The following is a 21,395-nucleotide window of genomic DNA, read 5'->3' as shown; positions in this document are numbered from 1 at the left end:
ACTGAATATAAGTCCATGAGATGGCATGATGGTGGATCCAAAGTGACTTCTAACATCCATGACTATTCTTGATGGTGGCCGCTATATCGACAAGCCATCAACAATTACACTGAATAACATTATTTAATTAAAAACATTTGGTAATAAAAAAAAAAAGGAAAAGAAAAAATTTCCCAGCAAAGCTCTGCATAATTGAACGTCTGAAATAAAAAAACATTTACAATGTTTAGAAAGTAAAAACTGAACCTTTCAGCAACCACTATAATATTTTCATGAGTCATTATGTATTCAGGATGCACGTGATGTCAATTGCAAAGCTTGTTCCTGCTAAACTGCTGCCCCTATCCCCGCAACCACACCAGCTAGGGATTATATCATTATACATTCACACTGCCTTGTATAACAAGAAGAACTAATTTTATGCCCATTCAGATAAACCACTAATGCCGTATGAACTCTGAAAAGGTAGGATTAGAATACAACCCCTTTGAACTACATTTCACCAGCTATACCTATCCAATACCAGATTATTGGTAAACCCTGTTACTGCGACAACTGTTTTTTTTTTGTTGTTTTTTTTCCAGGGCTTCCAATGCTAATGCTGTTAGCAAATTTAAATGGGGTCTATCAACACGGAATATCCCAGGATGCTAAACACAGCAGTTTGTGGGAGCTGTAGATACCACTGCCATGTGTAGACAACAAATATTTCATTTTACATCATACTTTCCTACTTTTGAAAAAGCATTTCAAGGATATTGTGAAATTAACACATATCAACGCGGGCGCGTACTGCTACATCTGAGAGTCGTGTCAGGAAAATGAATTGCATCCAAGTGTAAATAATATCCAAAGTTAGCAAGATCTACTTGCTGAAGAAAAGACACTGCTATTTTGCAGTATTTCTTTGTGTATTTTTATTACATGATGTTCCATATACTGTAAGTGGGCACGATAAAACCTTATTTAAAATGCATGTAGCCATGGGGATCATTGTACCTTATAACCAATACAGGGAAATGGCGCAGATGAGCCCCTTTGAATGTATGTATCGCTGATTTTTTTATTTATTTTTTGCAAGGGAGATTGAGGGACTATTCAGGGAATCATGGAGATTGCTACTATTTCAGGTAGTCTCCGGCAGAATGAGTAAGGGTAGTCAAATATGTTTTACACCTAATTGTTTATTATTTTTATTAAGTGTTTTGAAAGTAAATAGGGAAATGCTAATATGCATGAATAATAACTAAGCCCGCTGTATGATGAAACTGGTTATCCAAAGCTACCAAGAACGTGCCATTCCTATGCATCGAGACAATCAATAATGCTCGCGTTCTACCTATCCTCCAGCCTAGAGGAGGGCGGGGACACCAAAACCCACAACTGAGGCATGGAACTTTTAATACCTCCTGACAAATGCAGTGTGGTGCATTTACCAATGTATAAAACTGATTATTATTATTAGCATCAGCATGCAGAACAAAGCCAGTACCACCCCCCCCCCCCCCCCCTCCCCCACCTCCTTATCCAGACGGAGAAAATGTCTGCTGCTGTTTGCATTAAAAAAACACAAAGTTTGCAAGTAAAAGTGCACTTTTTTGTGTTGCAATGACTCAGTATCTTCTGTGTGATAGATTTCAACGCTGTGGTGAAATGGTTACAGGACTCTCCTTATAAAGCTGAAATGTTGTTGACACATGCAAAACTCAGACCCTACGTGTGGAGCTATAGGGGTATGTACAAATAGGGTTTCAAAAACAGCTTATTTATTAATAAACACAATTTTACACCTGATTATACTAAACAACTAATTTATACGGCTTTATCTTACATAAAGCATTGCCAACATTTTGAATATAAACATGAGATGTTTTTACAAGCGATATTAGGTTATATATATATATATATATACATGATCAGCTCTATCACGCGTCTATATTTTAGCAACATTTAGGTTTAATACGTATGTCTGTCAAGTATTGTTAATGTAGCCACAGCATTTCAAATGTGAAACGGCATTAATATGTTTCAAATATTTTGCTCGTCAAATGATAAAAACAGTTTAGTTCCTATATGACGCAGAATGATTTTACCGATTTGTACTACTTGTTATATGTATTATTTTATACCCATTAGGCTCTATCAATACTGGTTAGCATCTATAAACCGGCAATTAAGTATTATGCTTATTACCAGTCGTGTTACTGCAGCTCAGTTAAAATGGTTCTCTATATCTCTTAACCACTAACCGCTGCTAATTGATAATATATCATTATCCATAGCGTGTATGCCATTTTACATCCGTCAACCGGTCAATTACAAACTCGTGTTCTCATAGCACTCTTGATAGACCTTAATTAATGACCAGACAAGTCTGGTCATGTCTGTTTGCCCTATTAGTTCAACCTTCGGTCACTAGCAAATTCCCCAGCCTTACAAATTATCATATCCCTAGTAACAAAACTTAATTACCCTGCAACTTTCTTGTCTGCTTGCGTGGCTCAAATAGCTGTAAATATAAACAAACATAAGGACTACCTAGTTCTCAATGTCAACGACTAATTAAAGCAAACAGGTTTGTCTGTGTGTACTGATCAATAATATATTACTGCTCTGTAATTAAAACAAATTACACGTCTATGTGTACTGGTCATTAGTTAACCAATCTGCTGTAACAACGTAAACATCGTAAGGCACAACTAGCTTTCTATGTCAACTACTAATTAAAACAAATGACACGTCTAAGTGTACCGGTCATTAGTTTACTAATCTGTCACAAACACCATAGCTTAAAATACACATATAGTGAACTCTTAATGCACACAAACGTCTGTGTGCATTAATAGTTTACCGATCTGTAACAAAGCTCATGTTCAACTATCAGTCATAGAAAGGTGAACTATAGCTATAAGGTTTATACAATTTTATAGATAGAACTCTGAAACCAATAAACAGCATTCGTAGCTTGCACGCTTATTTTATAAATCAACTGGATATAACACTTACTGGTGCAACTAAGAGTTAATACGCAGGATGGTTTTCAATGGTTAAACGACGCTTATAACTCCTTTTGTCAGCTTATTTCATATAAAACAACATCAGAAGGGGAGGAAAAGTGGGAGTGTCGGAGGAGTGATTATGTGTGTGGTTAGGGTGTGATTTGCATAATTACAGGTGTGGTTAGGGCGTGGTTTGCCTAATTGGGGGCGTATCCCACCTGTCACTTTGAGTTTGACAGAAAGTGGTGCTCTCTCTACTCAGTTCTTATATTTCTGTTCTTGTCTTATATGACTTTGGTTAGACATACCACCTGCAATACCTTAGGATCAAACTCACCAACCCCAGGGAATGATGCCCTATCATCAGCAGTCATACGTACCCATTCATTGCAAAAAGCCTCCGTGTGTGAACCATATTTCTCACACATAATAAACCTTGCTGGCACTTTTGGCCTCAATTCTCCAGCCTGAACCCTGCATAAACGTGTCTCACTTGAGCAACTGGCTCCCATATTTGTGGGTCTTGCCCTCTCGGCCGTTTCCACAAACCCCAAAATACTCAATGCAAGCAAACAGTGAAAGTTACTCGAGCGCCTTTCACTCGCCCACGCTGGCCAGTACTTCGATACACTGTTGATAGTGGATCGCGATGTACCCAACTTAGGGCTCCTATAAGACCTTACAGTACCGCAATTTCATTTCGGTGGAGGCTCTGTTGGAATATTTTCCTGAGAGAGGCAGCAAAAAATTCCTTTTTGGTATCTTTCCACTGGAATTTTTGTAGGATGAAATACAGAGAAATTAGATAACTATTGTGCACCCTTTCCAGTGGAAGCCAACCAGGGAGATTTCCTGACGTAATCTGAGAAAAACCCCTTGTCTATGCAATCACATCTGCGTATGCTTTTCCACAGCGCATATGACACAATGGTATCACGTTGTGCTGTGTAGAACACATGGACGTGCGATTCAATCGCACAGCCTATAGATACTAGTTATGTATATGCCCTATGATTGCTGTAGAACACCTAGACCACCTAGTTCTGATCACGCAAGGTTGCGAACCCTACGCCACCGGGCCTCTACTAACCCAGTGTTTCCACGGGACCCGAATTTCCAGGGTTCAGCTCCACTCACTCCACTTTCACTCACTCAAATACACTTTGTTTCTCTGGCTGGATCCACAGGATAACATTGGGATATGGTTGAGCGACAGCGGAAATGGCACCAACACGGTCACGAGCTTTCTGGCCTCTCCCAGGATGCATCGGGGCCTCACCATATAGTCCCGCCCACTTACTCAGATCAGTTTTTTGCTTGGTGCGGCAGGAAGCTGCATGGTCACAGGGCTGCTGTGAATAAAGCAGCCTCAAGCTTTTTATTTTATTTTTATAGATTTACTTTTTTGAGCAACTTTTCTTAATAGCGTCTTAAACGCATACTGGAATAAGTCGCTCCAACAACTCCCCACCGGGTCGCAACAACGCTTACCTTTGCGGTAATAGTTCTGTCTCGACGGGCGTCTGTGTCGGATGTTCTAGCAGGTCCAGCAGACGTAACCAGGCTGTGGACGGAGCATGGGGGGACGGTAAGTCTATGGATTTCCTCTTACTAGGGGGGTCCGGACACAGCTACACTGATTTGGTGGAGACTACAAACAGTGTGTTGATGCGCCGAACATCTTGAGTGCGACAGCGCTACGCTCTAGGGATCATAGGCGCCAGGGCTAGGTAGAGGCCGCGATCCTTAGGGTTTAAGTCAACGGGGATTCAGACGTTCTCCTGGCCGCCCATCCTCCGAGTTCATGGCCAGTTTCCACACGTCTCTCGTTTCATGAACTGAATGACCTCACTTCCGGCTCAGACGCTACCACGAGGGTACTCGGTCGCAGCTTAGACGCTGCGTTTGTGTACACTAGAGATCCTGCCTAGACCGAGTCGCAGGCCTTAGCGTCTGCATACACGTGGAAGTCGTTGAGAGTCCGTGTCCGCAGGAGCTACTGTGTCCGTTATCAGTTATTAAGAGCGGTAGTGTACATCAGTAGCGTCTGAATCCACTCAGTGTCTCACGAGCGCATGGAAGTGTGATATGGAAGTGTGATGAGTCTCCCTGTATCCCGCTCTCCAGAGGAAGGGTATACAGTACTAAAAATTCTCTACTTGTTAGTATGAATTGTTAATTTTTAGTAACTATTGCATATGAGATCTGTATATTACTGTGTTTTCTGCATGTTATGTTGAAAAAGAACCAGTTAAAACAGAAGTACAATTTTCCTACTTATTTATAAGTTGTAATGGGGGTTGTATTCTCATATGACAATGTCTAATGCTTTAACATGTGACTGACTGCTAGTATGAGTGCTGACTTTTCTGTGTAATGTCAGTCCTGTTCTGACCCTCAATTCAGGTGCACTGTGGTCAGATTGATCTCACTTCTATATACTCATAGGTGATTTTCAGTCACAAATTGTGTAGTCATTAACAGATTATTACCATGTCTGTGAGCGGCAAAAGTGACGAGGAGAATTTATCAAGCACTCCTACATCCCTAACATGCTTATCTTGTAAGACGGGGTTAATTGATGTGGACCAATTAGTCACTTATGAGGGCTTGTGTGCGAACTGTTTTGCTTTTCAGCAAAGTAAAAAAACAGGAGTTGGTTCAGCCACCAACAGAGCCACCATGGAATATGTTCGCAAAGACTCTATCTTCAATAGCGGACAGGTTAGCTCCGGTAGCACCACCCCAAGGGTTAGGTTACACTATTAACTCATACATGCAGCTCCCTTCATACGGCTTGGTTCCAGTAGCCTCTACAAGCAACCAAGGGACAGGTAAGACTAAGACAGATGCGTCTATGTGGCAGACTACACAAGATGATACAACAGATGATGATACAGTATATTCAAATACTCCGTATAATGATCAGTCGCAGTTTTAGTTCAGAGGATGTAGCTGAACGTATTAATGCTGTGAAGGCTGTTCTCTCTTTGGAAGAGCCAGCTAAAACAGTGTTAAAATCTAAGGCACCTGTGTTTAAACGAACAAAATCAGTGAAAACTGAGTTCCCAGCGTCAGATGAACTGACGGAGATGATGGATGAGTCTTGGGCGACGCCCAGTAAGAAATATAAGATTCCGAAAAGATGGAATTCTTATTATCCATTTCCAGCTGCGGATTGTTCGAAAAGAGAAGTTCCTCCAAACGTAGATGCACATGTTCTGCGACTTGTGCATAGATCTGCTTTACCACTGTCATCTACCTCGCTAAATGATGTCACAGACAGAAGGGTAGATAGTTTTTTGAAAAATGTATTTTCTCTAGTAGGAGCAGTGGTGAGGCCTGCTATGGCTTCGGCCTGGGTAGCAAAGGCAATGGGCGAATGGATAGAGGAACTAGAACATGATATCTCTTCTCCTACTTCGGAGCAAGAGTACCTTTTAGGAAGCAGCAATTGATATGGGTACAGTTGCTTCTAAAGCTTCAGCCTTGACCGTAGCCGCTCGCAGAGCAGTTTGGCTACGTACCTGGAAAGCAGATGCGGAATCCAAAAAAGAATTGGAAGCATTGCCTTTCATGGGTAATATACTGTTTGGGAAACCATTATCTCATATCCTAGAATCAGAGGCTGAGTCAAAGAAGGTCAGATTTCTGGCTACTTATAACCCTAAGTCCAAGGGTTCAAAGTTTTGCTCATTTCGTTGGCAAAGCGAAGGCTAAAGAGGAGTCTAAGCAACCCCAGTTCAAAACCAGGGGTAGGAAGCAGTGGGCTAGCAAAAAGCCAGCTTCCAAGCCTGAACAGAAACATCAGCCTGAAGAGATTGGCCTCCGTCTGGAGGATTCCTGGGTTAGGGGCCGACTCCTTCATTTTGCACACATATGGCAACAGTCTACAACAGATGCTTGGGTGCAGAAGGTGGTTTCTCAGGGGTATGGGTTCCCATTCAGGAGGCAGCCTCCTCAAAGATTTTTTTGCACCAGCCCGTCTCGTATAGAGTCAAAGGCCAATGCCCTGCAAGAAGCAGTCCAAAAATTAGTGCAGTCAGGTGTGATTGTCCCAGTACCTCCATCACAAAGGGGACAGGGGTTTTACTCCAATCTGTTTCTGATCCAGAAACCAAATGGGTCATATCGACCAATTCTCAATCGAAAAATGTTAAACAAATACATTTGGATCCCGAAGTTCCACATGGAGACGTTACGCTCCATAATGTTGGCCATGGAACCGGGAGATTACATGGTATCTCTGGATGTACGGGATGCTTACCTACACGTGCCTATAGCACTGTCTTATCAGTGTTACCTCAGGTTTGCCATCCTCCAGGAACATTTTCAGTTCCAAGCTTTGCCCTTCGGGCTAGCAACAGCACCCAGGGTGTTTACCAAGATCATGGTGGTTATGGCAGCTTGTCTGCGCAAACGGGGGATAAGAATATTCCCATACCTCGACAACCTGTTAATCTTGGCACATTCGCAAGATTTACTCCAGAGCCATCTTCAACAGACAATAGTTTGTTTACAGAGACACGGGTGGCTCATAAATTGGGAAAAGTCGTCTCTGAATCCGTCACAGCGGATGGTTCATTTGGGGGCCATATTGGATTCAGACCTACAGAAAGTTCTCTTACCAGAGAAAAAGATAGTCAAGGTGCAGGTCATGGCTCAGGAAGCGTTGCACACCCAGACAATGTCAGTCCATGCAGCAATGCGACTGTTGGGTCTGATGGTATCAACATTCGACATGGTGGAATTTGCGCAATTCCACTCCAGACCATTGCAGCACCTTATTCTGACCAAATGGAACGGAAATCATCAGACGATAAAAAAGCAGATGATAAAGTTTCCAGTAAAAGTAAAAAGGTCTCTAGCGTGGTGGCTACAGACAGACCATTTAAACAAGGGGAGACCCTTTTGGATAAAAGTGGCAAGTCCTGACAACAGATGCCAGCCTGCAAGGCTGGGGTGCGGTACTCAGAAGCCTGTGGTTCCAGGGAAAATGGACCGCAAGGGAAAGTCGCCTGCCAATAAATCTGTTGGAAATAAGAGCCATTTACAGGGCTCTAGTTCAGGCAAAGGACAGTCTGCGAGGAAGGCTGATCCAGATCCGCTCAGACAATGCGACAGCAGTAGCGTACCTCAATCATCAAGGAGGAACTCACAGCAAAAGATTGATGGAGGAAGTGACTCCCATTCTAAGATGGGCAGAACTCCACCTCCCAGCATTGTCAGCAGTGTTTGTCCCAGGTGTTCTGAACTGGAAAGCGGATTTTCTCAGTTGACACACCATTCGGGAAACCGAATGGGCATTGCACCCAGAAGTGTTTCAGACACTAGTGAACAGATGGGGTCTACCAGAGATAGACCTCATGGCGTCCCGTCTAAACAACAAAGTTCCAAGGTACGGATCGAGAACAAGGGACCCAGGAGTGTTCCTTGTAGACGCACTGTCCAAAGAATGAAAATTTCATCGGGCATATCTGTTCCCTCCAATATCTCTGTTACCCAGAGTAGTGAGAAAAATAAAGCAAGCAAAGGGAGTGATAATTCTGATAGCTCCAGCTTGGCCAAGAAGGCATTGGTGCACAGATCTACTGAGGATGTCCGTGGAAGCACCGATACTGCTCCCTCAACGTCCAGATCTGCTAATGCAGGGTCCTTGTTGCCAGAGTCATCTGGATTGCCTGTGTTTGACGGCGTGGCTGTTGAAACCTCTATCTTAGAAGCGAGAGGATTTTTGAAACAAGTAATCCAAACTATGCTTAGAGCAAGAAAGTCTTCTTCAGCTCGTGTGTATCATAGAATATGGCAAGCCTATACTCATTGGTGTACTGGAAAAAATTTGAATCCAAGATCTTTTAAAGTATCCAGGATTTTGGATTTCCTTCAAGCAGGATTGGATAAAGGTTTGAAAGTTGCTTCCTTGAGGGTTCAAGTATCAGCATTAGCTGTATGGTTTCAGCGAAAGATTGCTGAATTACAGGATGTACGTACTTTCTTTCAGGGAGTTGTACATATTCAACCTCCATTTGTTCCTCCTGCAGCTCCCTGGGATTTGAATTTAGTTCTTAGATTTCTCCAGGGTCCTCCGTTTGAACCGCTTAAGAGAGCAGATCTTAAATGGTTAACGGCTAAAGTGCTTTTTCTACTGGCAATGGCGTCAGCCAGAAGAGTGTCAGATTTAGGAGCATTATCGTGTAAGTCTCCTTTCCTACGTTTTTTTCCAGACAGAGCAGTTCTCAGAACGAGATCTGGTTATCTTCCAAAGGTGGTTTCAAAGTTTCACCTGAATGAAGAGATTGTAGTCCCAACTTTTCAGGTATCGGGACTATCTGCGGGAGAAGTGTCGCTGGACGTAGTCCGAGCTTTAAGAATCTACATAGATCGTACTAGTGCCATCAGAGAGACAGATTCTCTCTTCATCCTCTACGGATTCCATAGAAGAAGCTGGCCTTCTAGTAAACAGATGCTGGCGAGATGGCTCCGAATGGTAATATCAGAAGCTTATTCTCATGCAGATCTCCCTACTCCGGCTAATGTCTCTGCACACTCTACACGTAAGGTAGGTCCTTTATGGGCAGCACAACAGGGTGCTTCAGTAGAACAGATATGTAAGGCAGCCACATGGTCTTCCATAAACACATACATCAGACATTATACCTTGGATACTTTTGCCTCTCATGACGCAGACTACGGGCAAAAGGTCCTCCTGTAATCAGGAGCATCCCCACCACTAAAATTGGCTTTGGGAATCCCAATGTTATCCTGTGGATAATCCTGTGGACCCAGCCAGAGAAATAGACGTTATGGTAAGAACTTACCGTTGATAACATGATTTCTCATATGTCCACAGGTATACACAGGGATCCCACCCTGACGCACCTGATTTGAGGATCTAGACAATTACTAAACCTCTTCCTTCTTGTATGGAAGGGTGTGCATGTGTGTTCTTATCGCCTAAACAGGTCTCTACCTGATGCTCCTGCCTAAATCACTGTGGAAAGAACTGATCTGACTGAGTCAGTGAGCGGGACTATATGGTGAGGCCCCGATGCATCCTGGGAGGCCAGAAAGCTCGTGACCGTGTTGGTGCCATTTACGCTGTCGCTCAACCATATCCCAATGTTATCCTGTGGATACCTGTGGACATAAGAGAAATCACGTTATCAACTGTAAGTTCTTACCATAACATATTTTTCTTTTCTGTACAGAAAATAACACTCCCTCCGATTGATGGTTTTAACCCAAAGGCAGTACCGTCTAAACAAAGTCTTACACTAATCTGCTTTTGAAATCTGATAGTTATGTGCTATTGTATTAAATGGATACTATCCCGCCTTTAATTGAACAATTATCGGTTGATTTGTACTTAGCGTCCATAATCCTACGCAACCTTGCGTAAACATGCGACCGTGCGTGCCTTTTACGCGTGCGACCCTGTACTTTGTCCGTACCACGTGTACAACGTACGTCCGCAATTCAACAAACCACACAGTCTCTCTAAATGTGAGCAATACTAACTATAATCGCTCACTTAACACAACACCCAGTTTTTCTGTATAAACCTTAACAACCAGGCCAGAACTGCGTTTTGTGTTTTATAATTACACCCTTAAATACATTTATTTCAAATTTATCTATATAGCAAACAAATATATCCAATTTCACACAGATCTATAATGACTGCAATAATCTATAATTTAAATGATATGATTCAGACACTGATATAAATATACACATAATTATAATAATATTTTATACATATATATATATATAGATTTACTGGCCTCCTATGAGACACCTCACCTCTTCACTGCCTCTAATTTGCATATCAAAGATATTTGCTTTTCACTACTAAAAAAAAAAGTAGTTACACAGGTTAATTTGCATTTCAATGCCTATACTCCACAAGTCTTGGAAGAAAAGAAAGAAAAAAAAAACAACTTTTTTTTTCTCTATCTGTGTGCAACCCGCCACTTGATGTAAGGTTATTACACACAGACAAGAAGAGAGAGAAAAAACATTCACTTGCCTCACCATTTACTCTCACTAGGCCCAATTGAAACTATTTGTAATTGATTACGGCATGGGTTAAATAAATTCATTGGTAACTCATAAATGGTGCTGGATTTTTAGATATATGAAAACTTTGTGACAAAGGAAAACTGATTGTTCTGAGCAGACTGAAAATCAGCTATTTAGAAAGTGACCTTCCTAAAATGGCCACTGCTCCTCCTCTTTCCACATCCATGAGGCTTACACAAGATGGTGGACAGGCCATGTGGTTAGTCCAAAATGGAGGACAGACCATGCTGCTCCTTTGTCACAAAGAAATCACACTCTATACAGGCACCAATGTTACTTTAGGCCTGAGTTTAAAAATATACACATTTTCTCAGCATGCTAACACAGCTATATCATGGCTATGCAGCAACTTTTAAATGTATTTTAAATCTACTTAACAGATAAACAATCCAATCTGAATCAAACACAATATGACTAATTTGAAATTTGTTTTGCAACAATAAAAATACGCTTTAGCATCTTAAATATTATGAGAAACACACTGTCCCTTGAATTTCATATCAGCGGCTTACTGGTAACAACAATACACATGGATGTGATTCGTCAGCATGTCGCGATGCGTCCATCGTTAGCCGGTCGATCACAGCCGTGTTTGTAATGTACAGTGCATCATTAAGAACGTGACATCGCAGACGCAGCCCCCATCTGTAAATGCCAAATTGCTTTCTAACAAATATTTAAAATGCCCGCTCTAATATATATTGTGGACGCCTGCGCATCTTTTTACCATGTGCTATGAATGTGCGCTATACGTAGCAAAACACTGCATCCCATAAGAGAAAACAATACACCCACACATTATCTGAGTTCCAAAGATCATTGATGTATATATTTGTTATTAAAAGGATATGTATTCTATATATAGCAATGTACAGCAGGCAGATGATGTGTGTAACAGCAGTGAAGTAGTCAGGTTTTGAGACTCTGTGATAGTGTAGGACCTGCATGAAGGTGGGGTACCTTGGAGATCGGTATGCAGGCTTCCGTGCATTGGCCAATCCACTAACTAAACCCCCATCATTTATTTATTGAATTGTTGAGGATAAGTGAGCTTACTTTGGTGAGTGCTGGGTTTTTTGTTTGTATTTATTAGAGCGATGTGGTCATGGGCTACATGCACCCCGCCCTGTGAGTGGTAAGTACAGCTGTGTACCCCGCTTTTGTGGTGGAGAGTGCTGTGTTACATGCACCCCACCCTGTGAGTGGTAAGTGCATAGCTGTACCCCGCTTCTGGGGTGGCGAGTGCTGTGGTTTTCTCTGTGTGTGTGTATGTATATATATATATATATATATATATGTGTTACATGGTTACAATTTATACAGTAAGCAGTTATTACAATCTAATTCAAAATACAGCCACAGGAAAAAAGCAGCCAGCTCTGTGTGTGTGTGTGATCACCTATATACTATGTATTTTTGGGGAGTGCACACACCTAGTCTAGGGGAGGGAACTTTCTCATTCATGATGAGTCACTGGTCAGTTCATATGCAAACAAGGTTCAGCCTTCATGGACAAATTACAGGAGATAGCCACTGGTCAGGCATGCTGTCTTCCAGGAAATCCATTGTTCTAATAAGAGTGACTTTAGCTTTCATACATTTAATCATATCTACTTGTTGCAATGAGCTACAACTTAATAACAGGCATCAAATTGATATACACATTAATCTGGTTACTTTAATACCAAACACGACATATCCATCTTGCTTTGTTCCAATAATACACATACATGACGTTACTCCATTATATCATTTTAAAACATTATGATGTCTGGCACTTGATATGTTCAAATTATGTGCTGTATGAAATATGTGTCGAATCTATCTCTGTGCCATGTCTGTGTAAATGTGTATGTTACTATATATTGCTGTGCTCACGGCACGTATTTGCAAGCATAGCGACTCATGTGTGGAGTCTGTATGTTCTCTCTATGTAATATTTTTGATTTTGACACCACGCAAGGCAAGCCAGTTTTGCTCTGGTGCTAGCAGGAGCCGGATGCACCATTTAACAGTTGGGTTGCTTTTATTAAGCAGCCCAAAGCTTTTTATTTATGATTTATTCTATTTTTATTTTTACTAATTTAGAACAAGCAGCGCTAGGCAGTCCTGAAGACGCCAGCGCTGCTGCTCCATGTACACAAGAGATTCCTCTGGCACGTCCCCTTATACAGACATATATATGTGCTACTTTATGTGCAATTGCTAAAATAAATACATATGAAGTGCTTGTATGATATAATTTAAATTTATTAAAAGTATTCACACTATAAATTGAATTCAGATTTGTTCATCAATGAGCTAAAAACCGGTACACACATGAAAGACAAAGACATAACATATAGTGACGGAAGAGACTAGTAACAGGTGTGCATACCCTAAAAAGAATCCAAAGTCATGTGGAAGTGACGCACTCTAAACAGTAGCGGATCTTGCCACGGGCAAGCAGGACTTTTGCCCGGGGCGCCGCCTTCCGGAGGGCGCCACACCATGGCAAGATCCGCTACTGTGCCCCCCGCCGGTCCCCTTCTGTGACCCCCCGCTGTGAAGGGAACCAGACGCTATGCATCTAGTTTCCCTTCGTGGAGGGGACCTTTGCTGTGCGGTGCGCTATGACGTCATCATGCACCTGCACAGCATTGTGGCACAGACGCTAGGGGTTATAATTGATCTCTAGTGTCTATGCTGATCCAAAGAGAGGAGCGGCGCTGGCGGCTGTCTGCAGCGGTCTGGAATCAGGAGCGGGGATAGTAAGTATACATTTATTTTTTTCTCTTCCAGCGGCGCTACAGGGGGCACAAATGGGGGCGTAACTGACCATGCCCCGTATGAAGCCACGCCCCTATCATTTTGCCTGGGGCGCCACAAGGGCAAGAACCGGCCCTGACTCTAAAGCACGTCACACCCACTGGATCTGAATTGTAATGTTTGTATTCCAACAGGATGAAATACTTTGTCAATGAATATTGAGAATATTTAGATTTTTCTAAACCTTTGTCTTTTTTTGTTCAATCAATGCCAAAAAAGTGAGGCAGGAGTAGTTTGCTGGCAAACTTGAAGGGTGTTGAGGGTGATATGGCAATCACTGTCCCCTTCTCCTCTCGATCATCAACGCGTTTCCCCTGTCCATGGAGGCTTTGTAAGGATGGAGAATGGATTCCCTACTGCCTCCTTTTACACATTGGGGTATATTTACTAAGATTCGTAATTTCCGAAAATAGGTCAAAGTTCAATCACGAATGACATCGGCAGTGTAAAACTGCAACTTTTTGAATTGATTACGACTAATTTACTAAGCTGTCGTATTCGTATTTTTCTTTGCTTCCGATGTCGATGTCATTCGTGTTTTTTTACCTAATTTGACGGCAGTGATTAGCAAAACACTGCCGTTTTTTTTTACAATCAATCTCGGCCGGATCTGTGTGATCCGTGCTGGGGTTCGTATTTTTTTTTTTTTAAATTAAACAAAGTAAAATCCTATTAAAAATTGCGTGGGGTCCCCCCTCCTAAGCATAACCAGCCTCGGGCTCTTTGAGCCGATCCTGGTAGCAGAAATATGGGAAAAAAAATGACAGGGGTTCCCCCATATTTAAGCAACCAGCATCGGGCTCTGCGCCTGGTCCTGGTCCCAAAAATACGGGGGACAAAAAGAGTAGGGGTCCCCCGTATTTTTAAAACCAGCACCGGGCTCCACTAGCTGGACAGATAATGCCACAGCCGGGGGTCACTTTTATACAGCGCCCTGCGGCCGTGGCATCAAAAATCCAACTAGTCACCCCTGGCCGGGGTACCCTGGGGGAGTGGGGACCCCTTCAATCAAGGGGTCCCCCCCCCCCAGCCACCCAAGGGCCAGGGGTGAAGCCCGAGGCTGTCCCCCCCCATCCAATGGGCTGCGGATGGGAGGGCTGATAGCCTTTGTTGTAAAATAAAAGATATTGTTTTTAGTAGCAGTACTACAAGTCCCAGCAAGCCTCCCCCGCATGCTTGTACTTGGAGAACCACAAGTACCAGCATGCGGCGGAAAAACGGGCCCGCTGGTACCTGTAGTACTACCACTAAAAAAATACCCAAAAAAACACAAGACACACACACCGTGAAAGTATAATTTTATTACATACATACACACATACATACATACTTACCTTATGTTCCCACGCAGGTCGGTCCTCTTCTCCAGTAGAATCCAAGGGGTACCTGTTGAAGAAATTCTACTCACCAGATCCAGTGGTCCAGGCTCCTCGGCAAATCCAGGGATAATCCACGTACTTGAATAAAACAAAAAAACGGCTGCCCGACCACGAACTGAAAGGTGACCCATGTTTGCACATGGGTCACCTTTCCACGAATGCCAGAAACCCACTTTGCCTTCTGGCTAAGTGGGTTTCTTCAGCCAATCAGGGAGTGCCACGTTGTAGCACTCTCCTGATCAGCTGTGTGCTGCTGTCCTCACTGACAGGCAGCACGCGGCAGTGTTACAATGTAGCGCCTATGCGCTACATTGTAACCAATGATGGGAACTTTCTGCCCTGCGGTTGACCTAAAGTGACGTCACCGCAGGGCAGAAAGTTCCCAGCATTGGTTACAATGTAGCGCATAGGCGCTACATTGTAACACTGCCGCGTGCTGCCTGTCAGTGAGGACAGCAGCACACAGCTGATCAGGAGAGTGCTACAACGTGGCACTCCCTGATTGGCTGAAGAAACCCACTTAGCCAGAAGGCAAAGTGGGTTTCTGGCATTCGTGGAAAGGTGACCCATGTGCAAACATGGGTCACCTTTCAGTTCGTGGTCGGGCAGCCGTTTTTTTGTTTTATTCAAGTACGTGGATTATCCCTGGATTTGCCGAGGAGCCTGGACCACTGGATCTGGTGAGTAGAATTTCTTCAACAGGTACCCCTTGGATTCTACTGGAGAAGAGGACCGACCTGCGTGGGAACATAAGGTAAGTATGTATGTATGTATGTGTGTATGTATGTAATAAAATTATACTTTCACGGTGTGTGTGTCTTGTGTTTTTTTGGGTATTTTTTTAGTGGTAGTACTACAGGTACCAGCGGGCCCGTTTTTCCGCTGCATGCTGGTACTTGTGGTTCTCCAAGTACAAGCATGCGGGGGAGGCTTGCTGGGACTTGTAGTACTGCTACTAAAAACAATATCTTTTATTTTACAACAAAGGCTATCAGCCCTCCCATCCGCAGCCCATTGGATGGGGGGGGACAGCCTCGGGCTTCACCCCTGGCCCTTGGGTGGCTGGGGGGGGGGGACCCCTTGATTGAAGGGGTCCCCACTCCCCCAGGGTACCCCGGCCAGGGGTGACTAGTTGGATTTTTGATGCCACGGCCGCAGGGCGCTGTATAAAAGTGACCCCCGGCTGTGGCATTATCTGTCCAGCTAGTGGAGCCCGGTGCTGGTTTAAAAAATACGGGGGACCCCTACTCTTTTTGTCCCCCGTATTTTTGGGACCAGGACCAGGCGCAGAGCCCGATGCTGGTTGCTTAAATATGGGGGAACCCCTGTCATTTTTTTTCCCATATTTCTGCAACCAGGATCGGCTCAAAGAGCCCGAGGCTGGTTATGCTTAGGAGGGGGGACCCCACGCAATTTTTTTTGGCAAAAAAAAGCACTTTCCAACCCCTTCCCACTGATATACATGCACGAATCTCATGGATCCCTGCATGCATCTCAAATCACGAATAAAAAAAGCAGGTCTGTTTTTTTTTAGGACTTTTTTACGAATTGTAATTTTTCACGGCAGTGTTTTGGGTTTTTTTGCTTTGCACTTCTTAGTAAATGACCGAGATTCATACTTAAACAGGCGTAATTTGACCGATGGTGTATTCATTCGTAATTTTTTACCTGAACTAGAAAAAAATTACGAATGCCCTCATCACTGCCGTGATTAGTGTTTAGTAAATGACCGAGATTGACCGAGATGACACTTTGATGAAAAAACGGCATCTCGGTCAAAATCGGGAGCTTAGTAAATATACCCCATTGTATCTGATTGATCCCGCCGCATCATTCTGCAGTACTTCCGATTACCATGGCTGGCAGCGACTGGCATCTCAGGCGTCACTTCCAGTTACTGCGGCGGAGCGGACTTCAGGCTAGTCATGGGCAAAGTGATTCACTGAACTGAGTTGAGACACATGACTCAGTTCAGTGAAGTGTCTCGAGTCAGTGTCTCGGCACATGAGTCATGACTCATTTGTAGTGGAATGTATTGCAGAGACTGCACATGAATCAGTGAGTTGCCAGTGCTGGCAGATCAGTGCTGGACTCATGGAGGGAGTTATTCAGCTGCAGTGATTGTGCAGTGTATCTGGGGGAGGCAGCTGCTTATGCACTAATTGTTAATAATATATTAACATAGATTCACTGTTATGTTGATATATTATGAATAACCACTTATTGCATACTAGTTACAGAATATGCATATTACTTCTGGTTGAGGAGAGAAAGCTTAACAGCCATGAAACACATCATTCATTCTGTAACTAAACCAAATAAAAAAAATATTTTTTATTTTGCATACTTTGCTAATTGGATGATTTTAGGTGGGCTTGGATTTATTATATTATCCACTATCTAGCCTCCAGGGAGTTTGCCACCCACAATCACACTGAGCAGGATCAGTGAGCACTGAGCTGAGAGCCCTGTACCACAGGGGCTCCACCTCCTGCAGGCTTATGCTGCATGAATCAGATTCATCCACTCAGGGAAGGATTAACAATGGGGCTGATGGAGCTGCAGCTCCAGGCCCACCTTCAAAATAGGCCCACAGCAACTGCATACTGCTGTGCTGCTGTAAACAGGAAAAAAAATTCCTGCTACAGCAGATTGCCAGTGACGCTGCGGTGTGGTGAGCACAGCTGCAGTGCAGAGCCATCCCGCCAGCACCTCTATTTACTGCCGGCTGCAGGGCAAGATGATCTAGCCAGCGGCACTAGGACCCAGCACTGCTCTGCTGTTGCTGCTGCTGGCGGCATCTCTGCAGTGGGGATGAGTGGGAGGGGACAGGGCAGGCCTTACCATTACACCGCGTACGCGCCGAGCAGCCTGCACCACGACTCCAGCCTACCAAGAAGCCCTTGCTGCATTCCCGGCTCAGGCGGCTCCCGCGATGTTCTCTTCTCAGACGCGGCTTCCTCTAGATACCAGACGGGCCGTCCACGACTGTACAGTGATTGGCGGCCGTGGAATGCCGGGTGTCCCCCTCACTGTGTCCGGTTCAAGTAAGTCAAAAACCCCGGAGCCTCCTATTATAGCATTACTGGAGCCGCCATCTGCAAGGGACAGGTACTTTCATATACAGTGTAAATTACGTAACCCAAAGCCCTGCAATATGTAGCACCAGCAGCACAAGTGAAAGTTCCTCCTGCGCCCCCTCCCCTCCCTAACCAGACTAATCCCCTCTCCTCGCCCTGTCACCAGGCTAATCCCCCCCCCTCCCCAGACCAGGCTAATACCCCCCCAAGATTAGACTAATTCCCCTGTCACCAGACTACCCCCCTCCTCACCAGCCTAACCCCCCCTCCTTCCCCTGTCACCAGGCTACCCCCCACCTCACCAGCCTAACCCTCCCCCTCTCCTACCCCTGTCACCAGGCTACCTCCTCACCAGCCTAATCCACCTTCCTCACCCTGTCACCAGGCTAACCTGCCCCCACTCACCAGGCTAATCCTGCCATTCTCCTCCTGTCACCAGGCAAATCCCCCTCCTCCCCCTATAACCAGGCTAACCCCCCCTCACAAAAATAATCCCCCTCCTCCCCCTGTCACAAGGCTAACCCTCCCCCTCACAAAACTAATCCCTCTCCTCCCCATCACCAGGCTAACCCCCCCACCAGACTAATCTGCCCTCCTCCCCCATCACCAGGCTAATTCCCCTCCTCCCCCCTGTCAGCAGGCTGACCCCCCCTCACCAGACTAATGCCCCCTCCTACTCTTGTCACCAAGCTAACCTGCCCCCACTCACCAGCCTAATCCACCCTCCTCACCCTGTCACCAGGCTAACCGACACCCCTCACCAGACTAATCCCCCCTCCTACCCTTGTCACCAGGCTAACCTGCCCCACTCACCAGGCTAATCCTCCCATTCTCCTCCTGTCACCAGGCAAATCCCCCTCCTCCCCCTGAAACCAGGGTAACACCCCTCACAAAAATAATCCCCCTCCTCCCCCTGTCACCAGGCTAACCCTCCCCCTCACAAAACTAATCCCCCTCCTCCCCCTGCACCAGGCTAACCCTCCCCCTCACAAAACTAATCCCCCTCCACCCTGTCACCAGGCTAACCCCCCCCCAACCAGACTACTCTGCCCTCCTCCCCAATCACCAGGCTAATTCCTCTCCCCCCCTGTCAGCAGGCTAACCCCCCCTCACCAGACTAATCCCCCTCCCCCTGTCACCAGGCTACCCCACTCCTCCTCATCAGGCTAATCCCCTTTCCATCCCTTGTCACCAGGCTAATCCCCCACCTCCCTCATCTCCAGGCTGATTCCCCCACCCATCAGAAAACCTGAGTGTTCTTCCCCCTGTCTTCCTCCCATCTTCCATTGCTCTTCCCATATCTCCCATCTGTCTTCCTCCCATATAGCTCCTATTCTTCCTCCCATCCCCTGTGTGTACCTCCCATCTTCCCCCTGTTCTTTCACCTGTTTTCCTCCCAGTGGCGGAACTAGAGAGTGGTGGGCCCAGGCGCATTAATATGCATTGGGCCCCCCCACCCATATACAAAATAGGGCCCACCCAAAAAGTGGGGTTTGGTCTTATTGAGAAGGCATCACCACACAATAGTACCCTCAAATTGCACCACACAGCAGCGCTCCTAATACACCTTACACTACACAGTAGTGCTCATTATACACCTTATGCCACACAGCAGCGCTCATTATACACCTTACGCCACACAGCAGCGCTCATTATACACCTTACGCCACACAGCAGCCCTCATTATACACCTTAGGCCACACAGCAGCCCTCATTATACACCTTACACCACACAGCAGCGCTCATTATACACCTTACGCCACACAGCAGCCCTCATTATACACCTTACACCACACAGCAGCGCTCATTATACACCTTACACCACACAGCAGCGCTCATTATTCACCTTACACCACACAGCAGCCCTCATTATACACCTTACGCCACACAGCAGCGCTCATTATACACCTTATGCCACACAGCAGCGCTCGTTATACACCTTATGCCACACAGCAGCGCTCGTTATACACCTTACGCCACACAGCAGCCCTCATTATACACCTTACGCCACACAGCAGCCCTCATTATACACCTTACGCCACACAGCAGCGCTCATTATTGTTGGAGGTAAACCTCCTTTAGCCTCAGCCTTCTCTGAGAGGACTCCAGCAACAGCCTGTCTTTTGTATTCAGAATCTGTGAATAAAATGTACGTGCCGTGCAGCCAGCTGGAGAAATCAAATATTCACACACACAGTCTGGTGTATTCAATCTGAGTTCTGGTTTAATGTTCTTACATACATATATATATACCTGTTTAAAAAAACCACAGAGGAGTTTACAGTTTAACCTCAGAGTTGTGTCCTTTTCCTGATAACGCCTGCTTGTTTCCTTTTCTTTCTCCATTTCTCAGAAGCTTTGCCACAAGTTCTTTTTTTGCTTCGTTTCTTGGAAATGGCTTTGCCACAAATTCTTCTTTTTGTTTCCTTTCAGCCAACTGTAATTTTCCTTCTTCCAGGCATATTTTAAACATCTCATATCTTAATACTAAAGTAAGCTTATAATCTATTGTATATAACAAAATGGAGTGACATTGGCTTTATTGCAGAATCATACTAATGCTTGCCCATCTACCTTCCTCATTATACACCTTACACCACACAGAAGCGCTCCTTATACATCTTATGCCACACAGCAGCGCTCCTTATACACCTTATACAACACAGCAGCACTCATTTTACACCTTATACAACACAGCAGCGCTCATTATACACCTTACACCACACAGCAGCGCTCATTGAAAAAGTCACGTGAGGTCGTGACGAAATGCGTCAGTATCCGCCCACTTTCTCTCAGCTGCAGCATTTGATATTGGGAAGCACGGAGGTGTACAGCTAATAACAGCGGGAATCAGCACTGGACTTTGCTACGAGCCCATCCCGCGGTGAGCTGAGCCGCACATGCTGAGATCAGGCGCCAGCTTCAAGTGCCCGTTAATTTGCACACCTCCTATGGAGTAATCCCTTTGGACAAACAGCCGGTGGAAGAAAAGGCATCCCCTGTGGACACTACAAATCCGAGGACGCTCGGAAGCGGGGGTAAGATCA

The sequence above is a fragment of the Pseudophryne corroboree genome, chromosome 9 (genome assembly GCF_028390025.1).
Source record: "Pseudophryne corroboree isolate aPseCor3 chromosome 9, aPseCor3.hap2, whole genome shotgun sequence".
NCBI classification, from domain to species: domain Eukaryota; kingdom Metazoa; phylum Chordata; class Amphibia; order Anura; family Myobatrachidae; genus Pseudophryne; species Pseudophryne corroboree.
The sequence above is the reverse complement of the archived record's forward strand: the minus strand, read 5'-3'. Positions refer to the sequence as shown.